This window comes from Sus scrofa, chromosome 9 (genome assembly GCF_000003025.6).
Source record: "Sus scrofa isolate TJ Tabasco breed Duroc chromosome 9, Sscrofa11.1, whole genome shotgun sequence".
Taxonomy (NCBI): Eukaryota; Metazoa; Chordata; class Mammalia; order Artiodactyla; family Suidae; genus Sus; species Sus scrofa.
In genome coordinates this window covers 71,175,397-71,202,276 of record NC_010451.4, presented here as the reverse complement: position 1 = coordinate 71,202,276, position 26,880 = coordinate 71,175,397, and the positions used below count along the sequence as shown (strand labels likewise).

General features: G+C 40.5%; 1 protein-coding gene across 3 annotated transcripts in view; it reads right to left on the bottom strand.

Annotated features, from left to right (window-relative positions):
* The window catches only part of CDK14 (cyclin dependent kinase 14), a 632,242-nt gene that overhangs the window by 107,977 nt on the left and 497,385 nt on the right, over positions 1-26,880 (bottom strand). The gene's annotated exons all lie outside the window — the stretch shown is intronic.

The following is a 26,880-nucleotide window of genomic DNA, read 5'->3' as shown; positions in this document are numbered from 1 at the left end:
AGTTCCTGGGCTAGGGGTCAAATCAGAGCTGTAGCTTCTGGCCTACACCACAGCCACAGCAATGCCAGATCCAAGACATGTCTGTGACCTACACCACAGCTCATCGCAATGCTGGATCCTTAACCCACTAAGCAAGGCCAGGGATCGAACCCACGTCCTCATGGATACTAGTTGGGTTCACTACTGCTGAGCCACGACGGGAACTCTGCATTTAGTTTTATTACACCATCAAGGATATCAGAAGAAACTTCCACACTTTATATACTTTGACCTTTCGTTCTTCAAGCATATGGCTCCTTAACTTTTTAACTATTTCAAGCTCAGAGTTACACTTTCTCTTTGCCTTCTATAAAAGAACTATAAAAGAACATAGGAACACTTAAATTCTGGTGACACCAGTCCCAACTCTCTTGTTGCACTGTCTAATATTTTATTCCTACTTTCTAAATTTTATAAGGACACACATTAAACACTGTTACTGTTGTTATTTAGTTTTTCCCATGTTTATCATTTATTTAATCACCTTTCTTCTCATGTTTCAGACATTCCTTTCAGATTACCTTTTTGCAACTTAAATTTTTTTCTATGACTAAGGAGCCTGGTGGCAAATTTTCTCAGTTTTTTTTATTTTTTCATGCAGGATAACAGTTGGCTGGAGATATAATTCTAGGTTCAAAGCATCTTCCCTTAACTCTGAAGATACCATTTCACAGACTTCTCTTGTCGCCTGTTAGCTATTCTCTTCCTCCTCAGAATTTTGCAATTGAGACATGTGGGGTTCTTTTGATTTAACCTGCTTGGTATTCATAGTGTTTCCTGAATTTGAGGTTTCATGTCTTTCATCAATTCTGGAAGAAAATCTCAGCCATTACTTTTTGAATATTGCCCTTCCTCAATTTTCTCTCTTCTTTCATTTTGTAACTCCAACATAATGCCATCTTATTAATTTTTCCATGTCTTTACTTGTTCTTTCATATTTTCCATCTATGAGTCCCTCTGTTCTCCATCCTGGGTAATTACTTCAGAGTCTTCCAGTTCAACTGACTTTCTAATCAGTTGCATCGAATATGCTAGTTTCGCTATTCATTTTGTTCTCTTAAATTCTTTTAAAATCTCTGACAAATTTGCATTTTCAACTTTAATGGTGTCTTGTTTCAGTTTTTCATTTGGTCTTTCGCTGCTTTAAAATATTTTAAATATAGTTTAGCTCGGGTCTGATAAATCCTAATACCTGAAGTTCTGGGTGAGGTGAGGGGATCCAGCTTTGCTGGTTTTTTGCTACTGCCCCCCACCCATGACTGTCTCAGGTTTTATAAAATTCTGGATTTTTTGGCTTTGTTAATCTGTGGGAATCCTGAGGGGCCTGGGTTGAGAATGTGTTTCTCTATAGGCATTTTCTTTTGACTCTGCCAGGAGCCCTGGAGCTCTCTCCACACCTAGGTACTCCCAGTTCTTTCTGCTGGCTTCTGAGACCAAGGGAGCTATGTAAATTTAAACCTAAACTTGTAGGATTCTCAGGGGAGATGTCTTCATCTCTATTCAGAGCCAGAGCCAACACAAACAATTGTCCTTGCAGTTTCTCTTTGCTGGAAGCAGATTTCTTTCTTTTTCTTTTCTTTTTTTTTTTTTAAACCAGCCTAGTACTGACTGAAGTGCTTTGAGGGTCTTGTCTTTCTGTGGGGAATCTCAACTCCTGTGCTACCCTCCTCCAGCCTCAACCCCTGTTTCCTGACCCCCAAGTGGTTCTGCGTTCCTGTTTTAGCAACACCTCCATGGCAGCTGAAACTTTAACGCTTACTCATCACTCTGGTTTCTTCATTCCTGGCCCTGGGGATTTCACTTAATTTCTTCTTGGTTTGATCGTATGTATTTGAACGGATGTGCTTGTATTTTCTTCAGGATTTTAGGTGATTTTTGGTGGTAGCAGAGAAGACTTTTTCCCTCCTGTAGGTATAGATTCATAATTTATATAATCTAATTAGCTACTATCAAATCATCTACATTTGTAATTTTTAGGTCTTTCTTCCTTAAATTGGTATTGTTTTCTTGCCGCCCCTCTTTATTTTTTCTTTTTTTTTGCTTTTTAGGGCCACACTCATGGCATGTGGCAGTTCCCAGGATAGGGGTCTAACTGGAGCTACAGCTGCCAGCCACAGCCACAGCAGTGCCAGATCCAAGCTGCATCTGCGACCTACACCGCAGCTCATGGCAATGCTGGATCCTTAACCCACTGAGCAAGGCCAGGGATTGGACCTGAAACCTCATGGTTCCTAGTTGGATTTGTTCCCGCTGAGCCATGATGGGAAGTCCTCTTGCCTTCTTCTTTTTACACTAATTATTTTACGTCACCTCTGTTAAGCCTCAAAAGCTAGCTAACTGAAGTTGTTTCAGGCTAATGTCCTTTCACCACTCAACTTTATAACTGACACTCAAATGCATTACCCTAAGTGAAAGAAGCCAAGGGCTATACATTCTATAATTTCACTTAGATGACATTCTGAAAAAGGCAAAATGATAGAAACAGCAAAGTGATCAGTGGTTGTCGGAGGCTGGGGGTAGGAAAGGTTATTAAAAGGGTACCAGAGAATTTTCTCAAACGGCTCAACATCTTGATCAAGAGGGATGGCTATCCGGACACCCAGAGATGTGAGAGGACCAGGTGGGTGGATTTGTCAAGGAAATTCAGTCAGGGGGGCAGTTTGGAGGGATGGAGTGTTGCAGGTTTTTCACAAGGAACATTAAGACATCAAAGTGGGAGGGCTGCCCCTGTGAGCAAGTAACACTGGGACTTCCGTGTCCTAGGGACTCCTTGGTGCCTCAAGAGACGTGCCAGCAAATGGGGAGATGCAACTGCCAACCCTGAGGCCTTCTTTTGGCTTTTAGTACTGGATCCCAGGTCACTGAGTAGGGGGTCTGCTCAGAACTGTACCTGTCAGCTTACAGTTCTGTGTTCACAGAGGGTTGCGTAAACAGGAGGAGCATGTGGGAGAGAAACTATGTTCACTCCATATTCATGCTTTTTAAAAAAGTAAAGGACACTGTTTGTCATTTGTGGAAACTCTCTGGGAAAAACCTTAAATTTTTTTAAAGTTATAAATCTGGATGACGATGAAGAGAAATGATCTCTACTGAATTCAGTGTGTGTTCGGAGAGAATCTTATGAGCAACTTTCAAACAAATGCTTTTAATACAGTGGAAAATTATAGCATTGTGCTATTCTAATTGTAACGAATTTTCAACATTTTTCGAGTTCTGATCTATGTAACATGCACATATTTACCCATGTTAAAAAAAAAGAAGATATGAAAGAAGATAACATGAATAGCAGAAAACAGCTTTAGACCATGAATGTGGATAAAACAGGATGTTTTCTTTATTTCTTGTGCAGGTGAGTTTTTGTCCTCAGAAATGAGGAATGTGGACTAGTGGTCATGACTGGTTGTCTAGCTCTAAGACTACATGGCTTCCAATCTAGGAAGAACTTGAGTGTGAACTAGAGGCTGGGGGGTTAAGCACAGCTATAACAGCACCTGCCATAGCTAACTGATCTATTACCAAGGCGATGATCCAACAGTGCCTCTCCTTTCCCTCTGCTCAACCTGTCACCTAACTGCTTTAAGAGCTCACCTGAGTTTCTAAGCCATCCTGAAAACAAAGAGCAAAGCAGAGTATTTTTCCACACTCAGGAAGACTGTCAAAGCTGAGAAGAGAAAAGTGAAAGTGGAGGGAAGAGAACGATGGTGCAAAAAAAGAGGAAGAATTTTGGGCCATGGCAGGGTTGAGGCATGGTTCCTGGTAAATGTGGAGATGTGACACTGGTTGAATGACTGAATGTTTGAGGACTGAGGGTATGAATTTTCATACTTGCAAAAGTTTCACCTTACCAGAGTCACATGCATTTAAAAAGGGGACAGACAATCATTTTGGGGGAAAAACACCTTAAGTTCAAGTTCTGGTCCTTAAGGAACATCTTCAAAGTATACATGCCTCAGAGGATGACTTTTTTTCTTGAAGTGGGAAAGAAATTCATCCTTGACTTTTTTTTTTTTTTCTTTTTTAGGGCCATACGTGTGTGTCATATGGAAGTTCCTAGGCTAGGGGTTGAGTCAGAGCTACAGCTGCCGGCCTATACCACAGCCATAGCAATGCAGGATCTCAGCCACGTCTGCGACCTATGCCACAGCTCACTGCTATGCTGGATCCTTAACCCACTGAGCAGGGCCAGGGATCGATACTGCATCCTCATGGATACTAGTGAGGTTCATCAGTGCTAAGCCACAATGGGAACTCCTCATCCTTGTCTTTTTAAAGTTATTTTATAAACTGGGACTGCAGGAGTTTTTGTTGTTGTTGTGTTTTTACATTGCAGTTCCAAAAGACTCCCTCTAAAACTGATGATACATCTGCTTGTAGGACAACTAAAACAAATAACTTTTTGTTCCAAAGAGTTGACTTCTAAATATCTCAATAAAAATCTTCGCTGGCATTTATTCACATTTTAGCTCATGAAAGCTAATCATGAAGAGTGTGTAAAAGGTTCAATTTATTTATGAAAGCATTCAGTGGAGATATTGATTTCCACATAACAGCTTAAAAGGAAATTTTTAAAAGTTCTAGAATATTCTACGATGGAAGAGAACATTGAATTCTACGATGGGAAAGAACAACATACACCGTGGGCCTATGTCTGAAGCTTCATAGTATGCTTTGTCTCACAGAGGTGGAAATAGAGTGACCTAGAGTCAGTGATACCGAAGGTCTCTATATTAATGGTTTACTCATTGTCACCCTTGTCACAGAGCAAAGCCAGAGGGCCCAGGTCTTTTCATTTGACAGGGCACATCTTGTCTCTGTGGCAAAGATGCCAACATGAGCACTGGCCACTGGGTTATACCACAACTGATCTCTGGAAAAGGATTTGTGAAGACACCACCCACCCATAACAAGTCTGACTCTTTTCTCAATAGTACTGACCAGAATGTGAGACTCAACACTCTTTCTTGTCTATACCTCAAAAGCAAAATGCTCATATTTAATCACCTTATCAAAGGTCTGACTTAGAGGGATGATGCCAGTCATAAAGCTGCTCTGATTGACTTATTTTTGACTTATTTTTAGAAAACAGGCTTGAATTTACTCATTTTGCAAAGAGGGATTAATAATTGGTCAAGCAGAGCTTGAAAGGGATCTCTGACATTGGGATAAACTCTTGGGGAAAACACAGACTAATATAAGGAAAGATTTAGGTCTGTGTAGTGAACTTCTCAACTCCGCGTGCCAGACTGCACAATGAAATGAGAGGCAAGACATTAATAATCAAGACAGGGTTGCTTAACACTGAGACTTTCTTTGTCAATGCACTGCTGTAAAAAAAATTATTAAGATTCCTCCCCTCAAGGTAAACAGATAACATTTTTATATTGGTTTCCATAAATAGGTTGTGTTGTGCTGTACAAAGAAAACTTCAATTCTCATTCATTTATTCTAGTGCAACTGTTTAATGATGCCATTTCCCGGCAGATACTCCTTCCCATAAAGGTCAGTTCACTTGACTGTCAAAATGCTACATAATGCTGTTTGTAGGGAGCTCTAAGGTCTACAGAATGCTTTCAAACATATTACTTTGTTTGATCCTGATAATCAAGGGCCTTAACTTACAAAATGGAGAGTATCTAGATTTCTGACTCCTCAGCGTCCATGTCATGCCAAAGATTTATTATGTGTGTATATTTATATATATGTATATATAAATATGTATATATGCATATATATAAATATACACACACCAAGCTATATGTTATTCAGTCGGTAAAGAGGTTATTGGATTACTTTAAAGTTTTTAAGGACACCTTTACATGTTTCTATATTTCTCTCTTCCTTTAATTCTGAACTCTATTGCTACAGAAACTATTCTTTCTTTATTCTTGTTAACACCTCCAGTGCCCTATATTAAAAAAAAAAGACAACAGGGAGAGTGCAACCTTAATGAGAACAAGATGAATAATCCCCAAAGCCAGTCATACTAATCTGCACTGCTAGGTCTTTCCTTCAGATCTAACCCTTACTCAACAGACAGTTGCCCTTGCAGTAAACTCTATCTGGAAAAGTACAGAACTGCTGTAGAGCCCTCAGCAGGATATGAATGAATCGAGTTTTTGAAAACGCTAGCACTGACACTGTTAAGAGTATCATAAACTGCCAAAAAGTGGGCCAGAAAAAGGAGAACACTAGATTCTTGCTTTGGATTTCAGAGCTTAAGCTAGACCATATTTACTCAAAATTTCCTAGCTTTGATTTTATTTATTACGATTTTCTACCCCTCAGAAAAAAGACATGTCTTTGAATTTTTAAGTTCACTCTGAAATCAAATAATGAGTGGTCTGGCCTTAAGAAATTGGTTAACTTAACACAATTATACCAGCTTTTTCCAGGCACTAATATGAAGCTACAGATTTTCATTTTTACATTTCATAAATCTACAGATGCAGACACTGTCATAAACTATGCACAGAGAAAAGCTAAGATAAGTGAACTTCTCCTTATATTGTTTTTCAACAAAAGCTCTGTGTATTTATTTATTTATTTATTTATTTATTTTTTGTCTTTTGTTGTTGTTGCTATTTCTTGGGCCGCTCCCTCGGCATATGGAGGTTCCCAGGCTAGGGGTTGAATCGGAGCTGTAGCCACCGGCCTACGCCAGAGCCACAGCAACACGGGATCCGAGCCGCGTCTGCAACCTACACCACAGCTCACGGCAACACTGGATCGTTAACCCACTGAGCAAGGGCAGGGATCGAACCCGCAACCTCATGGTTCCTAGTCGGATTCGTTAACCACTGCGCCACGACGGGAACTCCACAGCTCTGTGTATTTAAACTTACTTCTACTTTATCACAAAGGTAGATCAGACTTCCATGCAACTTGCTTACAGGAAAGAAAAGGTTAATAACTAGTTCATTACACTGTTTTTGCAGAGATGCACTCCGCTTTACTCTCCTTCTCAATTCTCCTTCTCAGCACCTGGTAGCAAGGACTTTGAGTTGTAAATTGTTTCTACCCCCATCCCACATCCCTGGCATGTGGAAATTCCCAGGCTAGGGATGGAACCTGCACCACAGCAGCAACCCAAGCTGATGCGGCGACAAGTAGGATCCTTAATCTGCTGTGCCAAAGGGAACTCCAGAACTGTGGTTTTTAGTACCTTATAAAAAACACTATAACCCATATGCACTAAACTTCTGATTCTACAAGCCTAATAATATAATTTTTTAAAACTTCTCTAAGGTTTGTTAGAGCTTGCCAAATGCTAACATTTTTCTTATATAGGGATAGCACAAAGCTATCAGGCATTATACTTCTATCACATTAAAGGTTCATAGGCATTCCTATTGTGAAAGGAAAGTAAAGGAATCTGACTAGTATCCATGACAATGTGGGTCTGATCCCTGGCCTTGCTCAGTGGGTCAGGGATCAGGCATTGCTGTGAGCTGTGGTGTAGGTTGCAGACTGACTCAGATCCTTTGTTGCTGTGGCTGTGTTGTAGGCTGGACACTGTAGCTCGCATTCAACCCCTAGCCTGGGAACTTCCATATGCTGTGGGTGTGGCCCTAAAAAGCAAAAAAAAAGAAAAGAAAAGAAAAGAAAAGGTTCCTAGATTTAGCTGAATAGTGATTATATATGATTACATAATTTTTGTTTAGTATTTTACTTTAATAATGTAGTTAACAGCAGAAATGGCACAAATAATTAATTTTCAATCCTCTGACTGAAGGACATGGTAGAAAAAAATATATCTTTTCTTTTCTCCTTTTTTTCTTTTGGCTGCCCTGCAGCATATGGAGTTCCTATGCCAGGGATCAGATCCAAGCTGCAGTAGTGACCTATGCTGCACTTAAGCCAAGGCCAGATCCTTTAACCCACTGTGCCAGACTAGGGATTGAACCTTTGTGCTGGGGCTGCAGAGACACTGCCGATTCTGTTGCGCCATAGCGGGAACTCCAGAAAGGACATATCTTATTTCAATAAAAATAATAAATAAAATAAGTAATAATCAATGCTGCAATTAGAAGGATAAAACTTGTGGAATATTTAAAAGAAAATTCTGAACTCAAATATCAATACAGATATCTTCAAAACCCAAAAGACGTGCATTCGACAATTGATTTCTAACTTCTAGTAATTTTGTTTACTGTAATATCCAATCATAAATGCTAGACGTTCATAACCACATGACCTTCCCCCATAGGGAAATGCACTGTTGCCTGAAGCACTCAACAACTCATAAACTTTCTGACTTCTGGGTATAGATCAGGATAAAATTCGTAGCATTCTCCTACTTCACAGGACTACTGTAAAGACTGACCTTTTCTTACTATAATTTAAATCAAGTATAGGAATCATATTATTTCACCTATTTCACAAGTTTTCAAGACATTTTTAGTAAATCGTAGTGAAGCCAAGTAAATTGTTACTGAATTTTCTACTGTTGTGATGTTTTTGGTATTTTCTACTGTTGTGATGTTTTTGATATTTAAGCTCTTTAAAGAATAAAGATTACCCAATTTTCCTGAATTCAAAGTGGATGATTATAGCACTGTTTCATCTGAAAAAGACAATTCTAATTTTTTGATGATAAAAAAGATTTTCATCAGGAGTTTGAATTCAAATCTTTATCAAAAAAGAAATCAATACACAAACTTTAGCAATGGCTTATGTTTTTACATTTCAGATGCAACAGTTGTAAATATTTAGTCCAAATTACACAGGCAGTACGAAAAATATTCTCACTCTAAAAGACTTCTGCAAAACACTTTAACTTACTGGTGCATCTATATTATGGCAAATTGAGTTAATGGAAAATAGCAACTTCATGGTCTCATGCTTCTGAAACCCTATACAAATCTTAGCATCTGAGACTGGTTTTGGATGCTTCTATCTGCTTTACCAGAATGGAATGGTATATCCTTCGACTATAAACAATGCTGAAAATAGCTCCTGAAAGGTATCATTTTGTGTGATATTATTTCACTAAAAGAAAAGAAAAAATATTCTTTAATCCTGAATGAAATCTCTTCAAAGTTTAAGTTCTCAATAAACCTTTCACTGAGAACTGAAAATATAACTTAGTAAATGCAGTAAATGCCCTGACAAATATATCAGATTTTTCACTTAATGCTTTTTACAGGCTTAAACTAAATGGACTAAAAGGAAATCACCTTTTACAGTCTGACTCCTACAGGAAGAATGCCTTGCTGTTACGCTTTTTAAAGAAGGCATGGTGAATTTATATCAACTTTGGTGAATCTCGAGGCATGATAAAAGGAAGAAAAATACCAGTGCAGTTAACATTCTACAGAACTCTTTCTTCACATGTTTATTTCCTCAGAGACTGGACACGATCCAAGATAACAAGAAAAATGTAAAAAGAGAAGATTTTTTTTTAAAAAAGGCAAATGACATACAGTTTAGCCTCTTATGGTGATATGGAAGAGATAATGTTTTCCTACTCTTAAAAAAAAAAAAAGAATTGTTGTTTTGTAGGTGGAACATGTTAGAATTGGAGAAAATCACCCAAAACAGTTCTCCCATTTAAATCAATATGAAAGGAAATTCAGTTAGGTCAGAGCTTTTGGGTTATTAAAGTTTGGTTCCATGCAAATGAAGAATATATTTTCTGGGGACTCTTATTTCGGCTTCTTTATCTTGTGACATTGCATCTGGAATCTATAAAGAAGAACTGACCCGGGTGCTTATGTCTAAAACAAGACTGGGGTTAAGGCTGAAGAGTTGGGTGTCCTCTACAAGAGCCTGGTGATCTTTAGGATGAAAAGTCGAATGGCTTGTAATACTTATTGTACCTACAAGGAGCCTCCTATCTTCCCCATCAGAGTGGGGGAAGGGTGTCTTGCAGGCTGCACACTGAACCACCTCCCTATTGAACTATCTGATCTCCCCTGATTATGGTAAAAGACAGGACCAGCCAGCAAATAACATCCTTGTTCTAAATACTCTGGGGAGGTATACAAAGGAGATGACCCAGTTATTGAGCATTTAGTTATGTGCTAGAGACTTTCATGTGTCATCTCCCTTATTTTGCATACCCAGTCCCCTCTTACAGATGAGGGGACTGAGGCTCAGAGAGGAGGAGCCACATGGTGAGGGTCACACAGCATGTTATGTGCCTCAAATACACATGCTCTCCTCTCTATACCATCCTTTTAAAGGTTTTACTTATATCTTTTTTTTTTTCTTATTGTAAAAGTAAGACATGATCATGCTAGAGAATTTGGAAAATCCTAAAGCATATAAAGGAAGAAGAGAGAAACATCTCATAAGCCTATAAATCAGAGATAACGATTTTTTTTAAATCGACTGGATGGTTACTTCTGCATGTATAGGTCTGAGCACATACATCATTTTATTTCTTGGTAATTTTTATCACTGCATACATTTTTTCACATAATAAAATTTCCTTTCAAAGCTTGAATTTTACTTATTTTTTATTTCTAATTTTTTTTTTTTTTTTTTTTGGTCTTTTTAGGCCCATATCCACAGCATATGGAGGTTTCCAGGCAAGGGGTCGAATTGGAGCTGTAGCTGCTGGCCTGTAACACAGCCACAGCAACGTCAGATCCAACCAACATCTGCGACCTACCCCACAGCTCACAGCAACACTGGATCCTTAACCCACTTGGCAAGGCCAGGGATCTAACCTTCATCCTCATGGATACTAGTTGGATTTGTTTCCACTGAGCCACTACAGGAACTCCCAGAGTGGAAATTTTAAAAGCTCTCTTTAAAACCCTGAAAGTCAAACTTAAGTCCACATTGAGGTCGTGTTGGCTTTTCATTTTCCCACAGTGAAGGAAAAAAATTTATTACAACCAAAAATCTCAGACATCCATAAATAATGTACCTGTTGAGAATATATGCTTTTTTCCCCCTTTCATTGGGTATCTACTTTAGTTCTCATGCAACATGAGAATCACTTAATATTCCCTACATTGTGGTTAGTTTTACCAAATCTCCATATGTAAAGCCATGGCTATAGGCATTTTGTGTTAGGCCAAGTCCTAGTGATTTACTCAGCTTAGTGAGCATCATACTATGGAGTACCATTATGATGACATTTCTTTTCGCTTTACTACCCAGCTCTGCCTATAATATACTTGTATTCACAAAGTTCGCTGAACCAAGAACTTCCGTTAAGAGGAGAAAATAAGTCTTCAAGGGTGGGAGAAAAACTGTTGGTATTTACTGTATACCTGTGAGGACAGCTATAGTAAAAGTTAGGTGGAAAATTTTGTATTGCCTTTTCTTCATTGAAAATAACAAATATTTATTATCACGTAGTTTCTGGAGGTCAGGAATCCTGGAACAGCTTAACTGGATAGTTCTGGCTCAGGGTCTCTCACAAGATCATGGTCAAGGTGACAGCTAGGGCCATAGTCATTTGAAGCTTGACTGGCCTGGTGAATCCACAACCAGGGTGGCTCCCTCACATGGCTGTTGGCAGGAGGCCTTGGTTTCTCACCCTATGGGTGTTTCCACAGGGCCATTCACCTGACATGGCAGCTGCCTTCCCCAGAGTCAGTAAACAGAGAGAGAGAGAGGGAGTCAGAGCTAAGATGGGAGCTGCAAACTTTTACTTTATTTTTCTCTTTTTTATGGCTGCACCTGCAGCATATGGAAGTTCCCAGGTTAAGGGTTGAATGGGGGCTGCAGCCACCAGCCTGCACCACAGCCACGGCAATGTCAGATCCGAGCCTTATCTGAGACCTATGTCATAGCTTGCAGCAATGCTGGATCTTTAATCCACTGAGTGAGGCCAGGGATCAAACCTGCATCCTCAGGGAGACTGTATTGGGTTTTCAACATGCTAAGCCACAACGGGAACTCCAAAGGAGTTACAATCTTTTTTAACTCAACCTTAGAAATAATGTGCATCATTTATGCCCCTTGCGAATGGTCACCAAAGCTAATCCTAGTAGGACGTGGAAGAGAATATCCACAGATGTGAAGACCAGAAGACAGGAATCACTGGGGGGCCATATTGGAGGCTGCTGAACTATACTCATGATTATTGCAGAGATAAAGGGTTTTTTTTAAACAGTGGCACCTAAAATTTGCCGTTTTAAGCATTTTCAAGTATATAATTCAGTGGCATAATTATATTCACAATGTTGTTCAGCCATCACCAATATCTATTTCTTTTCTTTTTTTTCTTTTTCTTTTTTTTTTTTCTTTTTTTTTTTTTTTTTTTTTTTTTTTGTCTTTTTGCAATTTCTTGGGCCACTCCCGTGGCATATGGAGGTTCCCAGTCTAGGGGTCGAATTGACACTGTAGCTGCCGGCCTTCACCAGAGCCACAGCAACGCAGGATCCGAGCCGCGTCTGTGACCTACACCACAGCTCACAGCAACACCGGATCCTTAACCCACTGAGCAAGGCCAGGGATCGAACCCGCAACCTCATGGTTCCTAGTCGGATTCATTAACCACTGAGCCACGACAGGAACTCCCAATATCTATTTCAAAACCCTTTCATCACCCCAAAGAGAAACTAGATACTAATTTAGCAACATTTTTACTAAATCACATTAAATAACACTAATATTAGTATTAATAATATTAAAGATAATTTTGGAAAGTAGAAAAAGAATTCTACTCCAAATTCTACACCCTAACACAACTATTTTCATCTTGTACATTACATTTTAGTCTCAGTTCACAGATATAATTTTATAGGTAATCTGTTAGTATGCATGCCATTTTTTATGATGCTTTTTACAGAAAACATATGAACCATTTCTTATGTTTTCAAAGTCGTCATAATACCATCCTAGCATTGTTGAGGAATATTCCATTGGGCTCATGAATCATGGTTTATGAAACATTTCCCCATTCTCTAATCTTGGTTAAGTTGGTACCAAATCTTTTAAAAAAATTAGTATATATCATAGTAATGAGAATCTTTGGGCAATTAGGTTTTATCCCATTGATTTGTTTTCTGGGGAGAACACTATAGAGTCAGATCACCATGTCTTACACAGAATGACTCAGGCTTTCTGTCGGAAGTCAAGTGCTATCCCAAATGTAGACTGCAAGGCCTTTCCTCGCCTGGCCTCTGCCCTGCCTCCATTCTCCTCTGCTCTCATCCTCCTTATGCTCACTACGCTCCTTCCTTACTCCAGTGTCTACATATTTCTCCAGTGTCTACTATGCCTTGGGCTCTGCAGTGGGTGCAAAGGATATAGAAGGAAACAAAACAGTCAAAATCCCAGCCTTCATATGGCTTGCAACTTGCCAGTGCTATTCCTTTTTAATCACACAGCCCTGTTTTATTGTCTTCATGTACTTCCCACTTTCTGAGATGACTTTGCTTATTTTATTACTTGTTTACTATCCTAGATACTCCAGAAGGTAAACTATGAGAACATGAATGCTATCTCTGCATTCCAAAGTCCCCAAGAACTCTGAGATGAGGCTAAGTCACCTTGCTTGAATGGGCCGTGAGTGAACATCTTTACGGCTTTTAAGACATTTCCACAACGTCTTGCATGTCATTTACCAGTTTACAGTGCTGTCAGCAGTTAAAAAAAAAATAGGCCCATTTCTCTATAATCTTATTAGCACTGGGTTTTAAGAAAGAGGAGGTTATGGATCTGGAGGAATGAGTGCCAATGAAGGGTTGTTTGATGGAGAGCGCAGAGAACACTGAAGCTACCTTTTGGCTTTTAAAAATATTGCATTAGGGAGTTCCCATTGTGGCACAGCGGAAATGGATCTGACTAGTAACCATGAGGATGCAAGTTAGATCCCTGGCTTTGCTCAGCAGGTTAAGGATCTGGCATTGTCATGAGCTGTGGTGTAGGTCGCAGACACAGCTTGGATCCGGTGTTGTTATGGCTCTGGTGTAGGCCCTCGGCTACAGCTCCGATTCAACCCCTAGCCTGGGAATTTTCATATGCCGCAGTGATGCCCTAAAAAAAAAAAAAAAAGGGCAAAGACAAAAATAAATAAATTAAACTAAATGGCAAATGAGGGATATATTTAGAGATTTGTTCTTGAGGCTACAATATAACTGAGGACAGGGAAATAAACTTTCTAAAATAAGCTGAGATGTTACTATCAGAAAAATATAGAGAACAATTTGTGAGTTATTTTCAGGATTAAGTGAGATAATGCAGAAAAAGCATTAGACATGCACATTTTCATTGTTTTTGTTTTTGTTGTGTTTCAGCTGTGTGCCATGAACAAATGTAGCTGTTGCTATTTATAATAAATATTACTTCTACTGCTCCACCACTTTTATGCATGTAAAAAAATTAAACCGACCCTACAAAATGCATCATGAGGAGTCCTCTTTCCCAAATCAGAGTACATCCCTAAAAACCTATTGGTAGGAAACACCTCACTGGGAGACATACAGTTCATGGGGAAAAAAAATAGGATTAAAGTTATAAGTAAACTTAAACCAAAAAAGATCTCATAATTTGTAAATGTTCACTAAAATAAAACCATGATAGAGAGCTTAAGTAAATTGTTTGCAATATTATTTTACATACCTTAAGATAGGAACATTTTCTTGATAGATATGCTATAGGATTTGCCTCTTATTTAAAGTGTTTGTAAATGTGTTTTGTCCTGTGTTACCCACAGGGGTTTATATACTACCTTCCTTGCCAATCTCCCCTTTACTCTGACCATATGTGTCTCTTTCTAAATGTCCAATGTTCTCCTGGTTTGAGGGCTCACCATGATGGGTTCTTCTTTCTCTGGCTTATCTTATGTGTCTTGATTTCCTCCTACCTAGCAGGCCCAGGCCCTAGGGTGCTGACCTCAAGTCCAGAGTTATCAAGACTAGAAAGTGAGGGAGTTCCTGTTGTGGCTTAGTGGAAACAAAACCTCACTAGCATCCATGAGGACGCAGGTTCGGTCCCTGGCCTCGCTCAGGATCTGAGCGAGGATCCTGGTGTTGCTGTGAGTTGTGGTGTAGGCTGCAGACGCAGCTTGGATCCCGCAGCTGCTGTGGCTGTGGTGTAGGCCAGCGGCTACAGTTCTAGTTTGACCCCTAGCCTGGGAACCTCCACATGCTGCGGGTGCAGCCCTAAAAATACCAAAAAAAAAAAAAAAAAAAAAAAAGACTAGAAAGTGAAAGTATCTCTTCTCTGCCATCCCCATTCCTCCTTTACTTTTCACAATGCTTTGGTTCAAATGGTCCCCAAAGAATGTGACTCACCAGCATCTGAACCACGGCCATCTGAGCTGCAGAATATCAAGCTGACATCTACTAAAATTCTGGGTAACTGCAATGTGTGTTTGGAGAGGGATTACTGTAACCACTTACATGGCCAGGACTGATGCTAAAGTTAGGACTCAGAAAAGATATTTGTCTCTCTGTGTGTGTGTGTGTGTATTGGTTTTCATTCTGCATTTCAAGGCCTGGAAAATAATTATCCTACTCTGGTGATATGATGTATGCTACAAATACGAGAACGATCAGAGGAGAGATTTTTAAATTTTTAGAAAAAATATTTCATATATACCCAATAAAGACAGCATTTCCTCCTACATTAGAATGTGCTATGAAAGGAGTGTTTTTTTAGCAATGAGTCTACAGAGTGTATTTCAACCAAAAGAATTAAGAACTGGTGCCTTATATTCCAAGCCCTTGTCTTTGACCTTCTATTTTTTTTTCTCTCTATACCCATATGAACCTGCATGTGATTGCATCACCATTATCAAATCATCTACAGTGCTTCTGGAATTTGCAAATGGCTGTTCTCAGCACAGAAATAATGGCTACAGAGAGACTTCAGTCTACTGATTTCCCTGGAGATAATTCATGGTCCATTAACAGGAAGTCGACCAGTCTTAGGATGGAGGGCAATGGGCTTTGCGCAGGGCAGCCCAGTCTTAAAGCCCATTCCTAACAAAGCACTGACAAGAACTTCATGGTCTCTACCTCTTTTGCTCTCTCACGCCCTGTGGTGTGGGAATGCCTAGGTTTTTCCAAGAGACTGATCTCTTAAAAACGTGGCTACCAACCACCCTTGCTTTCCTCTCTCACCGTGTGAGGAGGATGAGACTCTGGGGGCACAGGTGTTATGAAGAGTGGTTTAATGGTGAGCACAGAATAGGCTGAGGCTGTCTGTATTCAAAGTGAGCTCAGTCTTTGAATTGCACATTCCTTTATCCCTGCCTTTAACTCGACATCTGACTATAAAGAATAATTTACAAAGAATGTAAGGATGCCATTCCATATCCATCGGGGCTTAAAGGTCCCCCCAGTTGGCATCATTGCTAAGCTGTTTATTTTCTTGAGCACTAATTCTATCTTTATAGCTGAAATAAAACAAAACTAAATGAAAAAGAATTAAAAAGCTGACATTTATTATCACCTGGGGTCCAACTCCTTATAATCGCCAGGTATATGGAGATAAGGGTGTCTTCAATCATGTATCTAACATGAGGCAGAAGCTGGTGGCATGATACAAACCATAAAAAAAAAAATCTGCTAGTGTCTTAAAAACCGACAATATCAGCATAATGCAGAAGACTGAAACATGCATTGCAGATCATGTGTAAAAACATCGAAGCATTTAAAAAATGATTACTTGCAGAGTTCCCGCTGTAGCACCATGGGATCAACAGTGTCTCTGGAGTGCTGGGACACAAGTTTGATTCCTGGCTCAGGACAGTGGGTCAGGGATCCAGTGCTGCCACAGCTATGACATGGGTCAAAACTGTGGTTCACAACTGATCCCTGGCTGGGGAACTCCATATGCCACGGGGTGGCAAATAAAATAAAAAAAAATAAAAAATAAGAGATTACTTGGAAACTTGAAAGAGAATTTTAAAAGAATATTGAGGTCACTTTAGAGTGGATGGAACAGGAGTTCCTGTCACGGCGCAGTGGTTAACGAATCCGACTAGGAACCATGAGGATGCGGGTTCGATCCCCAGCCTTGCTCAGTGGGTTAAGGATCTGGCGTTGCCATGAGCTGTGGTGTAGGTCACAGACACGGCTCAGATCCCGCGTTGCTGTGGCTCTGGCGTAGGCTGGTGGCTGGTGGATTAGACCCCTAGCCTGGGAACCTCCATATGCTGTGGAAGTGGCCCCAGAAAAGGCAAAAAGACAAAAAAATAAAAATAAATAGAGTGGATGGAACAAGCATAGGTTTTATTTGTAGTCAGTGTAAATAGTTACTTCATATATGTATGGGGAGGGGGACACTTCAAATTAGGAACCATGTGGATTTGTGTCAAGCTTGTACGCAGTCTGACACATTTTTGCACATTTCAAAGTATTATTTCTATGTTTAGGAAAAACTAGGTCTAGAGGTGGTAGAGCTTAGCTAGTGAGATGGGCAGTGCCCCCAGAATCTGCACTGTCCAAATGCTGTGCTTTGAAACCCTATTCTGGATGCCCAGGAGAGATATGTTCAATATTCAACAAATCGAAGAATTTGAAAATTGAAAATCTCTCAGATGTTCTGAGAGAGAAAATCCTGGGGCAGAGTCAGAGGATTTGGATTTAAGCCTACAGCTATATGAGAAAGAAATAAGCGAGAGAAAGAAAAGCCTGGGCAGTAGGTTTTCAGCTGCAAAATCTAATCCCCCCTCACAATATATTCTGGCAAAACACTGGCTATATACTGATCAGAAGTTATGCTCTATTCTGCGCTTGTCCAATTTGGTGGCCACAAGCCACATGTGACTATTTAAATTTAAATTACTTAACATTTAAGATAAAAATTCAGTTCCCCAGGTTATACTACCCACATTTTACGTTACTCAGTGGCCTCATGTGGGTAATAGCTACCATATTAGACAGTGCAGATATAAAACACCTCTATCAATGCATAAAGATCTATTGGACAGTACTGCTCTGTATCTTTCAAAGATCTGCTGCAGCTTCTAGAAATTTTTAAAATTAAAAAAAGAACTGTGTAGTTTATATACTGAGAGGATTTTATTCTTTAGATGAAAAGCAGAGATTAGATGGAGAAATCCAGTGAATGCCACTATAGAGAAGAGGGCTAGGTCACGGATTCCTCCAGGAAGTGCTGGCTAGTAAGAGAAGGAGCCTAAAATCATGACGGATGGGAGGTGTCCCTGTGGAAATATTTTTCACTTCCTTGGGAAAAATAAGAGACAAGAGAATTCTTTCAGAGTCACAATGTAAAAGTAAAGGATGTGAAGTAGCCAAAGTCTAGGATAGGAAAGCAAAGCCTCGCTGGATCACCAAATAATTAGAATGGTGGGTACCATCTGACTCAAATTCCAACCTTCAGTCAACGGTGACAAGAAATGAGAGACTAATGGAAAACTCCCATTTGTATTCATCTTTATAAGTAAAAGGATGTTCTTAGTTCTATTTGGAGGCAAAGGCATGGAACCTAGCGTAATGATTCATTAAATAGCCTCCAAGGCAACTGAGCCAATACATAATGTTTGCCCTCCAAGTAGATGCCCAAAGCGGCAGACAGGGGCAGCCAACCAAAGCATGGGGCAGCGCTGCCTTCTCTCCTTGAGATACCTTACTGGTTTTGCTAAAGGAAAAAAAAAAAAAATCAGTTGCTTATCTCACATATTTTATGGAGATAAGTTGCTGGCCTCTAACCTTTTTTCCCCAGAACATGCTGCCCTCTAGAGGCCACATGGATATACACATATGTAAAGATAATGCATAAACAAGGGTCAGTTAGATCTGAATTAATGGGATCAGTAGTAAAGATATGATGAAAAAGAGGTGAGACAGTTGATCCTGTCCATTGTCTGAAAGGCTTTAGGATAAATATGAAAAGCAATCAACATTATAAGCCTCTAATAAGCCTTACCTCTTCAGCTGACATAAATATGAGAAATCATAAATAGTACCATGGTCCTCTAACGGTGCTTCCCTGGAGAAACTTAAAAGTATGTCAACAGTCCTTTTTCTTTTGTTTCAAACTAGGGAGGAGGGAGTGTGGAAGAAAGAGGATGAAGAATGGCTGATGTGGTTTGACCACTTTCACTAAGATCTCCAAAGGATATCAGTTTTGATCTGAAACTTAATGTACGAAAACGAGGCCTTGAGTTGGGGAATAAAAACTAATGAATTTAAAGGAATATGCATGATTTTATCCCTGCTAAGAGTTTAATCTTTTAAACCTTGGCTGCATTAAAGTGGTCAAAATCTGGCCTAAGAAATGAGAACTACCCTTCATCTTCACTTCAAATCGATTCTTTCCCATCAGTCATGCCCCTCCCTCCCTCCCCCCCAGACACAGACATGCACACATGCACAGACACACACAGCTGGTTTGTTTATTGGTTTAGTCACTAAAGGATTTGGCTGGACAAACATCACAAAGATGATGGCTGGTTTAATTGAATTTATGATCAAATGTTTTCCATTGCAGGAAGAGTGGGAAATCACTTACGGAGAGATTTGAATAATTTAAGGGAAGTTCTCTATTTGGCATTATGTTTGTATATTGAGTCTTGAGGGATTAAATTCAGCTGAGGACTGGCAGAGAATTCACATACAGATAAACAAAGATATTCTGTATAACAATGCAACGAGGGCCAGAATATTGATCCCTCTGTGTCAATACTTCTACTCATTTATATCTCATTTATAGTCTGGGTAATAACATCCACACACATATATACTCACTATGAGACGTCAGTTGTCAACCACCACTGGATTTTTCTGAGATTCCCTCAAATGTTGAAATGATCTAAAAATGCTCTTTTAGGTAAGACAAAAATTAATTGATTTGAGGATTGTATATGTGTGTTTAAGGCATTTTAATGTGTCTTTGTTGTTTTTGTTAAAGACATAGTAAAATCTATTGTTAAAGCCACTCCCGTGATGGGTATCACAAGGAACATGGGGCTTGTGCCTTAGGGTATGGACTTGGCTCAGTGCCCAAAGGAGAAAATCAGTTTCCTTTTGACTCTCCGGCCCATTTGCTCACCAGTGATGAAAGGTGAACCAAACTAAGGCCATGCTCCGAAGCCTTCATTCTTTGTGTTTCTAGAGCTAAGTCATCTAGCCTCCTCTAAATACTTAGGAGCCACAAACAGCAAGAATAATTAATTTGAGTCTCATGAATGAAACCCTCGAGTCAAGTGGACACTTGGGCTGTATGCACCTGGTTCAGGCTTACCCATCAGTTCATGTACGTGTGCAGGGACAGGTACAGAAAGGGTCTAAAAGATGCTTTGGACTTGGTAACAGTGTTTGTCTATAGGTTTCCTTCACTTTAATTAGGAAAACTGTCTAATATATGTGTTGTAAGACTTAGGATAAATTACAGCTTTACATGAATTATGCACAGTGCTATTTGCTAACATATCAGTCTTAGGAAGGACCTGCTGGGAAAAGGGAATCTGGTTTCTGCACAAGATTTTTTTTTTCTTTTTAGAGTCGCAGCTGCAGTATATGGAGGTTCCCAGGCTAGGAGTCAAATCAGAGCTACAACTGCTGCCTACGCCACAGCCACAGCCACAGCCATGAAGGATCTGAGACGAGTCTGTGACCTACACCACAGCTCATGGCAACGCCAGATCCTTAACCCACTGAGTGAGGCCAGGGATCGAACCTGCAACCTCATGGTTCCTAGTTGGATAGGTTTCTGCTGCGCCATGATGGGAACTCCTACACAAGAAGTATTTTTTAAAAAAATACTTAAAAAAGCAGAAGAAATGTTCCTGAGTCTGGGGAAACAGCGTAACAGTGGTTTTCATATTCAAGAACAATTGCTTATTTTGAAACAAATGAAACACTCTGGCAGGGAAGGGCAGGACATGCTGAAAAACAGAAGAGGGGTCAGCTTACACTCCTTAAAATAATCCTGCCAAAGATCTTAAAGATTAAAAATCTGGGGATCAGATTGGTGAGCGAGCTCCCTGAATATTACATGGTTCTGTCATAGATTTAGGACTGGAACTTGTCCCCTACGATACCAAAGATTACGTTGCCTTCAGGGGTTTTCTTGCCATCTCTGCCAATAATGAGTTTTCACAGGCTCCCTTCCTCTTTTCTATTCCTTTTGATTTGTATCTATTCCTTTTGACTATGTATTCTTAAGGGATCAGTAGGACCACTGTCTACCTGGCAGATGCCGGATGCACTTGTCAACATGAAGAGTGTATTAAGGGCATCTTCACATCAAGTGGAAGTTGAGCCCCAGTTTTACAGAAAGTCTCCCCAAAGGATGTGGGGGACCCCTTGTCCCCACAAATGATTGGGCTCTTTGTCCAATCCTAATTTTCATGACAATCAACCAAGGTAAAGTGTGGAGGGGGTGACAGTGGATACAAAAGATGACACTGTTGTTCAAATCACCTCTTTCTCCAGTGACGACTTATGCGCATCTTAATTTTAAGGCTGACAACTCACCAAATTCATAGACATTTTCTTGAAAGAAAATGATATAAGCAAGTGTTGAGGAAAGGGATCTTACAGCCAGTGCCTTTTAATAAATAAAGAAGAGTAAAAATTTCTACATTTCTGTTCAGGCTTCAATTTTTTAAATGTGGCAATTTTCAATGTTCAGAAGCTGAAGAATTAACATATGTCCCCACAGGGGCCCATGAGAGGCTTATTAGAAAACGGAGCTCCTCTCAATAGCATCTCTTACGTGGTGAAGGGGAAGCTGAGCTTGAATGATATTTTCTGAGCAGAGTTATGGGAGATCAAGGGGCCCGGGAACAACAGCAAAGAGGTGAATTCTTCAGGGAGTTCATAAAGGGTAGAGAGCTGTGTGTCTAACCCCTAGCAGTTCCCAACAGAACAGAGAGAGAGAGAACTGGAGGAGGGAGGAAAAGAGATGCCTTGCCTGTGCCGATCTGGAGGGAACAGCACGGCCCTCTGGGGGGAGGTGGGGGAGGGAAAGTGGAAGGAATGTCTGCTAGGTGTTTTAGAATACGCCACGGTTCCCTCTGCAGATTTATCACACTTACTGGAGCCTCCAGAGCTATTATCTTCTCAGAGTGTTTAAGAATAAAAGTCAGAGGTAAGAAGCAAACATATCAAGCAAGAGCTCTAGACACTTGAGTGCAAAATGCAAGGACCTTTAAGCACAGACCTTCCAAAGCACCAGAGCACCAGACACCCATACCTGTATCACACTAGTGGGCATCTAAAATCAGTGAGTTTACATGTTGATCTACAGCTGTGCTGCCCAATTTGGTAGCTATCCCTGGTTACTTACGTTTAAATTAATCAAATTTAAATGAAATTTAAGATACACTTCCTAAGCCATATTTCAAGTGCTCAATAGCCACAGGGTGCTAATGGCTGCTGAACTGGGCAGTGAAGATACATATTTTCATCAATGGAGGAGGTTCTGCTGGGCAGCGCTGCTCTAGAGGGGACAGGAACATCTGGCCAAACTTTTAGTTTCTCAGAGACTAATGAGATTTCCTGAGAAAAATCTCTTTTCTTCCTCCTCTATGCTGGGGTAGAAAATGATTTCTTCTTTATACATAATTTTTTTCCCTTTTTTTTTAAGTGCCACATCTGCAGCTTATGGACGTTCCCAGGCTAGGGGTTGAATTGGAGCTGCAGCTGCCTGTCTACACCTCAGCCACAGCAATGTGGAATCTGCAAGGCGGGATCTGAGCAACTTCTGCGACCTACACCATAGCTCGTGGCAATGCCAGATCCTTAACCCACTGAACAAAGCAAAGGATCAAAGCCGCATCCTCATGGATACTAGTCGGGTTCATTACCACTGAGCCACAGTGGGAACTCCTTGTTATACATAGTTTTGAGGATAACTAATGTGCACTAGGCTATGTAGAACCATCTAAGTCCAGGGTCTATGCCTGTCACCTGAAGATCTAGAGAGCAGGCAAAACAGGCTGAGTGTGACCTGATGAAGGCTGGGTTTGCCCCCTCTGCTCTGCCTCACCCGATAACTCATCCCTTGAATAGGACACCCCAGTACCAACTTGAGAAAAGCAGAGTGGTCCCAAAGATGTCTTCTCATCTAACCTGAGGCCTGTGAATACATTACTTTCCAGAGCAAGAGGGGCTTGGCAGATGTAATTAAGGTTACAGATTTGACAATGGAGAGGTTCACTTGGGTTATACAGGTGAGCCTTTATAAGTGGAGAACTTTCTCTCACCAGAGGCAGAAGAGAAGGAGGAAAAGGGGACAAAAGAGAGAGATCTGAAGCATGAGAAAGACTTGCTGCACTGATGCTGGTTTCAATAAGGAGGCGGCAGTGTTGGGAGGAATGCACATGGCCTTGGGAGCAGCGGGAGGCTCCCGGCTGACACCAGCAAAGAAACAGGACCCCAGCCCAACAACCGCAGGGAACTGACTTTTGCAACCTATCTAAATCAGGCTGGACATAGATTCTCCCCAAGAGCCTCCAGACAGAGACCAGGCTACCAACACCTTGATTTTGGCCTCATCAGACATAAATCAAAAAAACCAGCCAAGTCCATCCAGACTTCTCGCCAACAGGAGAGATAAGACATTTTGCAGTCATTTGTTCCGGCTGCAGAACCCAAATTGGCCCTTTTATACTGTGGAGAAGCAGGAGAGCTTCTTCTGTTCACACTTCTAGGACCTGTTTTAGGGAACAGCTCAAGAAAGCCTGATTCTATCATCCTCCTTTTAGGGAAATGAGCAGCCCAGCTGCTCTTGGAAACTCTGTGCTGCTTCAGCAGCCTGGTTGGGTTTTATCCCTTAATGAGCTGGATGGCAGAAGGAAGGTTTTAGCCGCACCAGAAGTGTGTACTTTTGGATGAGAGTCCAACACATAATATGAAAGGATGAAAAACAATGGCTGTTGCCAACTCTCAAGCCTGGCACAGAATGCCAATTAGCAGGAGAGAAGATGGGTAGTTTCTGTCTATCAGAAGGGGAACAAAAATCTTGTGCCTGAAAGATAGCAAACAGCATGGGGCCTGCCCTTGGCCCCCACCAGGGGTTATTAATGTCAGAGAATTCTTTGCTATGAAAAGGAAGACACGGACGAAGTCTGGCAACAACATAAAACAAGAGGGGATAATTTCCTGGGGCAGTGGGGGCTGTGTGGAATGGGTGACAAATCCCGGAGCAGGGTCTGAGTGGCAGGCCTGTCATCTCTAGTACTTATGTTGTCACAAACCTGCCTTTATCCCATTGCACATTAGCCAGCGGTCACAGGAGAGGGCGCCATGGATGGTGTGGGTGGTCAGCCTCCTGCAAACATTATTCCCCAGGTTCCTACTCCATTCCAGCTCTCCCATGGTTGATAATCTGGACCAGAAGTGACTGGCATCAGGTCTCAAAAGAGATCTCCCAACCCAAAGGCATAGTGAGGACAAAATAAAATCAGGCATTGATAACCCCACTTGACTATCACAGCTTTGGGGTTTATTTTTGCTTTTATTTATTTTTTTTCAAGGCCACACCTGTGACATTCAGAAGTTCCTGGGCTAGGGATCGAATCAGAGCTGCAGCTGAGGTCTATGCCACAGCCATGGCAACACTGGATCCGAGCCGCATCTGAGACCTACACAGCAGCTTGCAGCAACACCTGATCCTTAACTCACTGAGTGAGGCCAGGGATCGAACCCGCATCCTCACAGACACTATGTTGAGTTCTTAACCCGCTGAGCCATGAAGGGAATTCCTACATCAGGGCTTTTTAAATGATAGTATTTCTTTCATAAGATTCACTTTGGGGTATACCTTCCAAGTTGTAGTTCTCAATAGCATAGATCATTTGACCTCCGTATGTTTTTACTTCAAGCTATAAAAAGGAGATGACAACATCTGCCTTGACTACATCCCAAGATTGTTATAAGGATATAAAGATGTGACCACTTATATGAAAGTCAATTCTATATCACAAATTCTATATCACAAAGGTTTATTCTTACTACCACCTCTGCGACAGCCAGGACTACAGGTTAACGAGTGTATGTTAGGCCTTCAACCAGGAATGTCTCCGTGGTATCACAGTTATGCTGTTGCTCCTACTAGTTATTGGGACTAAGGATTTGGCAGATTTGTTAGCTTTCTCTTTGTCCTCCTGGTACCTGCCTCTGACTAGTGCCTTTTTGGACAGATCTTTATGCCGTGTCTTTTCTGACTCCCATCGGAGTCCGGAAAGCACCTCCTATTTGAGGACCTCCTCTTTTTCCCCTTTAAGATCCCCTCTTCAATTTTCTAGAAGAACTGCTCTCTGTTCAGTGGCAAGGGCTTTAACAAATCAGATAAACATCACACCTACATAATGCTTTCAGTAACTGAGCTAAGGCTTCATTCTTATGAAACTGAATGGCCCCAGGAATGGCTCTGGATTGCAGTTTCTAAGCAGGCAGGTGAGACTTTGGGGCCTGCAAACAATACCATGGGTGGGTGTCCAAGGTCAGGACAAGAGGCCTGCTTGGCAAATCGGATTGTCCATGTGTTCAAAACATTTCCAAGGGTGTGATGAGGAACTACACCCCACGTAGCCTCTCAGCACAGAACTCAAAGCCCAGGGCTGTGCAGTTGACAACTGCAAGCTCCATCTCAGCCTCTGAGTGAAGAGAAAGGAATTCCAAAATGTCTGCTTTAGTGTCTGCTTTAGAGCTTGACACCCTAATAAACCCATCCCTTAAAAAGGACACTGATGATGTAAAGAATAATTGCTTTGAAAATATCGTAAGAAATCTCCAGGCACTAAATAAACAGAAACTGTTACTTTGAAGTATATAAAATTATAAGAAAAATGATCAACAATGAAAAAAAAAGTGTCAAACTGGATGATTTTAAGATCTGGCTCAACTCAACTGCTCCCCCTACTGTCAATAACTGTTCTTAACTTCCTCTAATGTTTCTAAAGCCAACTGGCAGAGAAACTGAAAGACTGAACGTTGCAGCATATTATTATTTTCGAAAATTTTAGATCAATTTAGAACAATAGGGAAGAGTACAAAAAATGGATTTTCTTTCTTGAGAAGGCATCTATTTAAACATTAATGGACTGCAATCCGCTATGACAAGAAAAATATAACAGAGAATCAGCGATATAAATATACAGAGAAAAATTTGTTATTCCTCTAAATATTATTTTAAGTACATTATGTTTTACGCACATGTAACACAACTATCCAGCGAGTCATCTTTAAAATATGTTTTGGAAGTTAGTCATCGAATTAGATAAAATATTCAAGGCAAGTTCAAGAACACCAAATTAGAAAACACTTCTAGAGATCCTAAATTAGGGTTTGTGACTCTGCTGGTATGTTCCAATACATGCAGGTAAATGTTTTCTTCTCTATTTTTGCCTTTCAATAAGGGCAGTCTCATTACAATGTCTCTGAATTTATCGTACATCTTAAAGTGTCATCTGTTTTTGATTCTTAGGAGAAATCCAGTTGGGCTTACTAACAAGAATTATAAGCAGGACTAGAGCACGTGGGTAGAGCAAGGCTGGCTACACCTGTTCAAAGTCTGTGGACATGCTTTGCTTTCTCAGCCATGAGCTATGTTTTCCAAGTCTGTTCTCTGTGACTTTGCGGCTTATCCTTACTTCTCTTTTTTGATACTTTCCAACCTCCAAAATTGTTCAGCTGCTAAAAAGTTCCAAAACAAGCAAATGTGCTCCTGGAATCCTACCCTTAACATTGCTGGACAGTATATACTAAGGCTTCTTCTCCAGCCAAAATAATAAAAGATCTTTTAAGTGGCTGAAATTCTTGGTTGATTGCACATACATGCCAATGTCAGACAACTATAAATAGAGAGATTGGGAAGAAAAATAGGGAGAGTCTTTATAACTCCAAGGAAATGAAATGGAATGTTTTGAAGGCCATCAGAAACAGAACATGTATTTATAAAATTAAGATTTATCTTCCTTTAGTCCAAAATCTCCTTCAAGCAGAAGGGAATCCA